Source organism: Oryctolagus cuniculus, chromosome 5 (genome assembly GCF_964237555.1).
Source record: "Oryctolagus cuniculus chromosome 5, mOryCun1.1, whole genome shotgun sequence".
Classification (NCBI taxonomy): domain Eukaryota; kingdom Metazoa; phylum Chordata; class Mammalia; order Lagomorpha; family Leporidae; genus Oryctolagus; species Oryctolagus cuniculus.
The window spans coordinates 8,884,434-8,892,605 of record NC_091436.1 but is presented as its reverse complement, the minus strand read 5'-3'; the positions used below and the strand labels follow the sequence as shown (position 1 = coordinate 8,892,605).

Here is an 8,172-nt window from a genome sequence, read left to right as displayed (position 1 = left end):
ACTCTGCCAGTGGTGTCAAGTCTTCTTCTCTTTTGCGATGGAATTCTACATTCACAGAAAGATGACTCCAGAATCCCAATCTACAATGTAAACAAATGCAACTCTAAAGTGCATTGCTGCGGTGGGAGACCATGCCCCCCCCCACCTGTTTCAAGGTTTGGCCTTTGTCACAGGTCCTCGAAGGGCACTCAGAGGACGCTGGGCGCCCCTGCAGCCCCTGTGGGGCAGTCCACAATGGCAAGACTCCTATCGTGACAAAGCTAAGATGCTGTTTGTGTGCCTTCTAGCTCTTACTCCCCCGAGGGCATGGCGGAGTTTCCAGAGAGTGCATGCACTATGGTATTCACGTGGCCAAGGAAATGCGGTCTTGAGTTTAAAAATGTTCTTAGCTTCAGCTTCTCCTTTGTACATAGTGACAGACACGGCTTGCACGGATGCAGGGCTGCAGAGCTGTCGCTTTGTCGGGGGCTCCTGCGGCCACGTGGTTGGGGAGGTGCTCATCCGGGTCCACCGTGTGCAAGGAGGACGTTCTGTGTGTTTCCTGGGTATTCGATGGCACCTCCACTGTCAGTAAACTCTACAGAAGCTGTTACAGAAGACGGTTTCAGAGCACGCAGCGGCAGGTGATGGCTATGTACTTGCTGTGTCTTTGGTTTAGGAAGATGAGACTAACACTTGGAGGCCAAACAATCCCCAGAATGCAAGTTGCCATTCGGTTGGATTCTGCCTGATTTCTTTTTGTCGCGTGAGTGGCCTTGGGATGCCGGTCTTGGCCGGGAAGTTCTGAGGCTGCGTTCGGGGCGGGGGGTGGGGGGGTGGGGGTGGGGGGTGGGGTGCTCACTTGTTTCTGTTTGAAAGCGCAGGGAGGGGCGGAGCTTGCACTCTTGGATTCCTTGCAAGGTTTGCTGGTCTGGATGTTGGCTGAAGTTCTGCCGAATGACGTGGTGTGGTTATCGGTGACTTCCTACAAGTGGGAGGAGTCCGACTTGGAGATGAGAGATGATCCCGAGTCTGGAGGAGGTGCCCAAGACTTCAGAATGGATGGCTTTACAAGCGGCAAAGACCTGGGCTGAGAAGGGTGGCCCCCTGGTGGAGACTGGCCTCGGCCAGCTCTCTCAGGCCGGTCCCATACTTGGCTGGGGAGCAGTCTGGAGAGGAGTAGCTACAGACTGCATGTCACGAGGTGGACTCTTTGCCAGATGGTCAGGCTCTTGAGCATTCATGGTCACGTTCAGGTTCAAGTTCGTTTCAGAAGCCGTGCTCTCAGCCACATCCATCATGAACCGTGGGCTTGACGAGAAAGGCGGGTCTTCCAAACCGCAGCTGCTTTCTTGCTGTCAGCTGTGCGTGAATCTCTCGTGCAGGGGTGCGATGCCCTGCTGCGTGCCCCGGGCTGCGCGTTCACCGCGGGCCTCGGTCGGTGCGGCTCTCTTCGTGTTCCCTGGCCGTGGGCTGTGGGTCTGGGAGGCTGCTGGAAGGCTGCAGTACCTGGGGAGGGATTCTCCAGGGAGTCCGGGTGTCTTTATCAGTGTCTGTGCACTTTTCCTCTTTAGATTTTCGGTGGCCGTTACACTGAGTCACAAGCTGATGTTCTCATAGTTGGATTTTTTCCGTCATTTTCTTGATTTCTTCTTTAAGGTGTTTTATTTCATCTAATAAATCTTCGTTCCTATATATTTGATCTCCATCTCCTAGATCTGGACTGGGCGGTGGTGAGGGTTGTGTGTGTAACAAGCCACTTGCGCTGAACCAACGCAGCCGACATTTCAGCCTCGGGAACGGAGTTCCGCACCCGTGCCGCCCCAGACCACGTGCCGCAGGCGCATCTCATCCAGTGTCGCTGTGTGCTCTGGTGCTTCCACAGACATCTGAGCCTGGAAATCGGGCGTCTCTCCGCAGCTTTCAAAATGTCCCGAAGGCGATTCTCTGCAGGGAGCACCTCTGCTCAAGTCGTGTCTTCCACGGTGATGAGAGTGGTCAGGGTGGTCATGTGGCCGAGGTGGTAGTGCTCCTCCTTTTAATTTTATTTATTTGAAAGACAGAGTTACAGAGAAATGTAGAGGCAGAGAGAGAGGGAGAGAGAGAGGGAGAGAGGCTTTCCATTCCACTAGTTCACTCCCCAAATGACTGCAACGGCCAGAGCCGAGCTGATCTGAAGCCAGGAGCCTGGAGCTTCTTCCGGGTCTCCCATGCGGATGCAGGGTCCCAAGGACTTGGACCATACTCCACTGCTTTCCCAGGCCACAGCAGAGAACTGGATAGGAAGTGGAGCAGCTGGGACTCGAACCGGTGCCCATATAGGATACCTGAGCTGCAGGCCAGGGCTTTAACCCCCTTCGCTACAGCCCCAGCCCCAGCCCCAGCAACAATTATTTTGTAAAGCTGAGTACAGGGCCGTGTGTTTGTTAACGGCACTGTGGAAACGTTGGTCAGCTTACAAAGGAAGAAATGATGTAAATGCAAATGCTGCGAGTCTTATAGAATCTAGGCTCCTCTTCTTCTTCCTTCCCCTTCACCTTCCCTTCATCTGGGACTGGGTTATGGGACACTACCTGGGTGCCCTCCAACACCGGGAGCTGAGCGGGCACCTGGCATCCTGGCATCACAGCCCTACCCTAACGTTTTCAGCTCGGTGGCATCCCCTGCACAGCCGTCTCTCCAAGGTGTTCATGAGGTCCTCCAGTACTAAGGACATTGCCGGTCCCCTGAAAGCTGTGCCTGGCCAGGCAGAAGACTCCTGGTTCTGTGAGAGTGGAGCCTGCCTCCCAAGGATGTCCACTGTGAATTCTGATTCTGGTCCGGGAGCTCCAGCTTTCAGGTTTCTCTGCTCTTTTTCCCTACCATTATCCCATCCCCAAGCAAACAAGTGAAACAGCTTCTCTCTCTTTTCTAAAAAGATTTATTTATTTGAAAGGCAGAGATGCAGAGAGGGGAGAGAGCGAGCGAGCAAGAGAGAGAGAATGAATCTTCCATCCTCTGGTTTTCTCCCCAATCTCAAGCCAGGACCCAGGAGCTTCTTCTGGGTCTCCCACATGGGTGCAGGGGTCTCAGCTCTGGGGCCATCTTCTACTGCTTTCCCAGGTGCTTTGGTAGGGAGCTGGATAGGAAGTGGAGCAGCCGGGACTCGAACCGGCACCCAGATAGGATGCTGGCACTGCAGGCAGAGGCTTAACCCTCTACCACAGCGCTGGCCCAAACAGCTTCTCTTTTTGAAATAAACGACTTCAGTGCCTTCACCATCCTAGCAGGTAACGTTCTCTTGCATTCAGCGATGCCCGGGCTGGTGTGGGGTGAGAAGGGGTGGGTTAGCACCCACACACCTGTTGGAGACTGCTAGGTATTTCAGGTTCCTTCCCTTGGGTAGGTAACAGCACAACGCCTGGCAGGACCTGTCCTTCCAGGTGAGACACAGGGGCTGCACGGGTCGGTGACCTCTCCAACGACTGTGTCAGCTCCTCGGTCTTTGGGTCCTAAGTCCAGGACGCCTTCCGGGCTTTTCCCCAGGGTCAGCCCTTCAGGGCATTCATTTATAAATGGAGACCAGGGGTCCTCACCTCGTATCTCGGTTGTAGCAGAGGGAGCCGGAGGTAGGGCATGATCCTGAAACGTCAGTCTCCCTTTGTCAGTTCCCTTAATAATCAATATAAAATAATTTACATCATTAAGAGCCCCAGTGACCTGCAGAAGCAGTTACATTGACAGATTTTCCACTTATGTAGAAGTCCTTGTGCACCTACGGGCTTGCCTTAGCAACCAAGGGAGGTGCTGAGCCTTCCGATATCAAAAGTCGGCAGTAAACACAGCAACAGAGGAGAGAGGTTACAGCCCCAGCTCTCTGTCCACATGGGAACCAGACACAGACAGGGCTACCCTAATGCCGGGGGCCACCTCCTGAGCCTCCCGCGGGGACCAGCTGCCAACGGAGGCTTTCCACAAAACGCACCGATTCATTAAATGTTGAGTGTCCCGCACCCCGAATTCTGCGTACTGAGGCATAGTTTTGATGGCGGTTTTCTGAACATCGCTGGAGACGTTTGTAAATGTCACGTGCAGCATGGAAGGAGTCAGGCCCCGGATCACAAAAAGACGGCAAGATCGGCTTCTCTTCTCGCGTGGTCTGGTCTCCCTGCCCGATCCCTCGGCGTGGCGAGCTCTTGCTGTCCTGCGTGACAAGTCTTCAGAACACGGAGAGGAGCTTGTGTGGCTGCTGCTGGGTCATCTTGGGGGAGACCTCACCCGAGAGGTGCCTCTCGCGTCATTTGGTTCCTGGTCACATCAGACGGCGTCCAAACTTCTGGCTTTGCATCTTCCGGGGTTGAATCTCCAGGAACCGCGGGACTGTGACTCCCACACCGCGAGTGCTGGGTTCGAGGGAGCTCTTTGCTTCTTCCCGACCTCCAGGTGTGGTTCCCACCCCGTGCTGCCTGGGGTGAGCAAGACTGGAGCCGCTGGCAGGACACACCACTGAGAATCGGTCTCTTCTTCCCAGCCCACTTTCCCTTCCGGGACCACCCGGTGATTAGTAGATTGATCTTCTAGAAAGTTCAAGCGATGAATTAGAACTGGGGAATCAGTCTTTCCTCTGTCTGTCTTCCGCCCCGTTCCACAGTTTGCTGCTGTCTCTGTCCTCGCCTCCTGCGACGCCATCCCCTCCCCGTCCCTCTTTGGGGATCTCGTCTTTGCCTTGGAGTCTGGCTCAGGTCCCTCCTCCTCCAAGGGGGCCTCTTCGAGATGGGCTTAGACTCCCTTCCCTGGCCCTTTCAGAGTCGCCCTGCTGAGCTGAGTCCCTAGAAAATGCAGACCGATTTTCATCTTTCATCCTACAAACATTTAACATGGTATCCTGCATACAGCAGCTGTTTACTATACTTCAATTGCTTTCCTCACCAAGATCGTGCGGTCACATGGAAACATTGAAATCTCATGCAGTTGATGCTTCCTGAGTTTTAAATTTATTGGCTTAGCCTTAAATGACTTCAAAAAAATTATTTGAAAGGCAGAGAGAGAAACAGACAGACAGACGGTCAGACAGAGCTCTCCCATGCACTGGCTTACTCCTCAGATGCTTGCTACGCTGGGGCTGGGCCGGGTGTCCCGTGTGGGTGACAGGGAGCCATGTGCCTGAGTCATCTGCTGCTCTCCCCCAGTGAGTGCGGTAGCAGGAAGGTGGAACTGGAAGTGGAGCAGGAACTCAACACAGGACACCACACAGGTGTCCCAAGCAGCGGCTTAACCACTGTGCCAAATACAGCCCCTTCCTTACGTAGCCTTTTTTTATTTTTATTTTTGACTATTTGTGCACCGCAGAGCCAGGTCTCGGTGCTGTCACCGTGGAGCAGTGACTGATCTATGGGATTGGATTGATGCTGGGAGGACCCCTCTGCCTGCCCACCTGCTGCAGCGTCCCCTGAGTCGGACGCCAGGGCTTCCGGGTTCCGTGGACCTGACGCACCAGGACTCAGCCAGAGGACTCCTGGTTGGAGACTCCTGTCCGCAGCCTGGGAGCCATGACCACACCTGTCCTGCTGTGCACCTGCCGCTGCCCTCTGCACAGCCAGTGCCCCCCAGGCCCGTCTCAGCTGGAAGTTCCATCTGCCCTGGGAGTTTCTGATGCCTGACTGTCCCCAGGGCCGTGCTCCCCACACAGGGGAGGCTGAAGGGGCCCTGGAGGCCAGGACTTAGGATAAAGGACGCGGGAGCTGGGGAGTCAGCTGATGTCTGATGCGTGCTCCCACTGGCCCAGGCCCCCGTGAGTGTCTGCAAGTTCCCGGCCTGCCGAGTCTCTTTCTTGTGGTGCCTTTGAGTATGGTCAATGAGCAGCAAGACTCCTGGCCTGGCTGTCCCCTAAGAAACTTCTGGGAAAGTCTCTGGGTGTCTGGCGGCTCCTGGAGGTGTAGCGAGAGGAGGGCAGGTGTGTGTGCAGCCTGGGCCAGAGCCGACCCAGGCCAGCGCCTCGGAGGCTGTTTTCCATTCTTGGCAGGAAAAAAAAATCTGTGCTCCAGCCAGCTTGTCGCTCGCTCTGGTCATTGCACGAGGGCCACCTGCCCCCCCCCCAGAGGTCTGACCTCGAGATGATGTCCAGTGTCCCCGCGTGGGGCCCCCACACGTCGCCTGCCTCTCTCTGGTGCCATGTGCATGTATTGCAAAGCTGCCTCTCAGACCTTCATGATAATAAATTTAGCTTCATGCTGTGATACAGGATCGCCTCAGTGTAGACTCAGACTTGAAGAACTCTGTGTATGTGGAGAGCTGGCTTCAAGGAAGTCTGAACAGAACGTTCTTTTTAAGTGACCTTCCCTGCTTATGGAGATTGAGGTGAAGAATAGAAAATAAGGCATCCTGAGATGAGCCGGTTAGGCCCTGCCCTGCTGACGACACAGGCTGCCAGGACACCCGGCCAGGCTCCAGGGAATCGCGTGCCTCCCTTGAGGGTCGGGCGTCCCGTGTTCTGAAAAACTGCCCACAGACAACGCAGTGTCACAGCGGGACGATGGCCAGCCGGACTGTGAGCTTGCTGCAGGATAATTGGGTGACAAGAAAGGAGTTCTTTCATAGGAACCTGCAAAATTCACGCGTGGCATTTGTAAAAATCTGGGGGCCGGCGCTGTGGCATAGCAGGTAAGCCTCCGCCTGCAACACTGGCCTCCCACATGGGCGCCGGTTCGAGTCCCAGTTGCTGCACTTCTGATCCAGTTCCCTGCTAATGGCCTGGGAAAGCAGTAGAGGATGATTCAAGCGCCTGGGCCCCTGCACCCACGTGGGAGAAAAAGGATGAAGCTCCTGGTTTACCCACTAGGTCACAGCATCGGCCCCCCAACCAGCTAATTTTCAAGTTGATAATTGTGTATGGCCTGCAAGTGATGGTACAGATATCTACATGGCCCTTGGCAGGAAAAAGTGCCCCCAGCCCCGCCTGTGGAAAAACTTGGAACAGAGAGGACAAGAGGAAGCCAAGGATTTGGGTGAGCCTGGTGCAGCCTCCACGGAGAATGGCGGGTGCTGGGGAATGAGCCGAGGGTGGTGCCCGGGACGTTGCCGTGGAGCGAGGTTTGCTCACCTCCATTCCTAACTGCTCAGCCCTGTCCCCCTGGGGAGCCACCTGCACTGGGAGGTGCCCTGGCCTCTGGGGTGTTCCCGGCAGCCCACTCACCAGTCCTGGGCTTCTCCCACAGGAAAAAGAATCACAGGGTTCTTCCTCCTGCCTTTGGCTCATGGAACATCCTGTGAGACACTAGATACCTCTAGACAGATGTTTTAAAAATAGATTTATTTATTTTTATTCAAAAGTCAGAGTTATACGGAGAGAGAGAGAGAGAGAGACTGATTTCCATCTGCTGGTTTACTCCCTAGTTGGCCGAAATGGCCGGAGCTGGGCCAATCTGAAGCCAGGAGCCAGGAGCTTCTTCCAGGTCTCCCATGTGGGTGCAGGGGCCCAAGGACTTGGGCCATCTTCCACTGCTCTCCCAGACCATAGCAGGGAGCTGCATGGGAAGTGGAGCAGCTGGGACTCGAACCGGCACCAATATGGGATGGCAGCACCGCAGGTGGCAGCTTTACCAGCTACACCGCAGCACGGGCCCCCTTAGATTTCTTGAAATTTCTTGTGTCTTTCCTAACCCCACACATGTTGATGGACAGCTGAGCCCAGATGCCATTGCCCTGCCTCGTGTCCCCCGTGAGAGTCTCAGTAAACCCAGGCAGTAACCATTTTTCACATTGCAGTGTGGTGTTGCTCCAACGTGAGAACATCCCAGAATCACCCAGAGGCCTCATTCCAGCACCCAAGGTGGGCGTCACCCCACAGCACCTGATTCGACAGGTGTGGGGAAGCGCCTGCAAGCTTGTGTTTCTACGAAGTCCCCAGTGTCACTGTGCAGCTGGTCTGCGTGCGTACACACAGAGACACACACACACATGCACACACATGCACACACAGACACACATGCACATATAGGCACACACACAGACTCACACACACACATGCACACACAGACATACACACACAGAGAGACATGCACACACAGGCACACACAGACACACACATGCACAAGCAGACATACACACACAGAGAGACATGCACACACAGACACGCATGCACACACATATGCACACATGCACACACACATGCACACACAGACACACATGAGTAAACAGGCATGCACACAGACACAC

The 8,172-nt window shown here is 55.0% G+C and overlaps 1 pseudogene; it reads right to left on the bottom strand.

Moving 5' to 3' along the window:
- Window positions 1–372: 372 nt before the first annotated feature.
- LOC138849766 (uncharacterized) lies at window positions 373–7,063 on the bottom strand (annotated as a pseudogene).
- Between the last annotated feature and the right edge of the window lie 1,109 nt (window positions 7,064–8,172).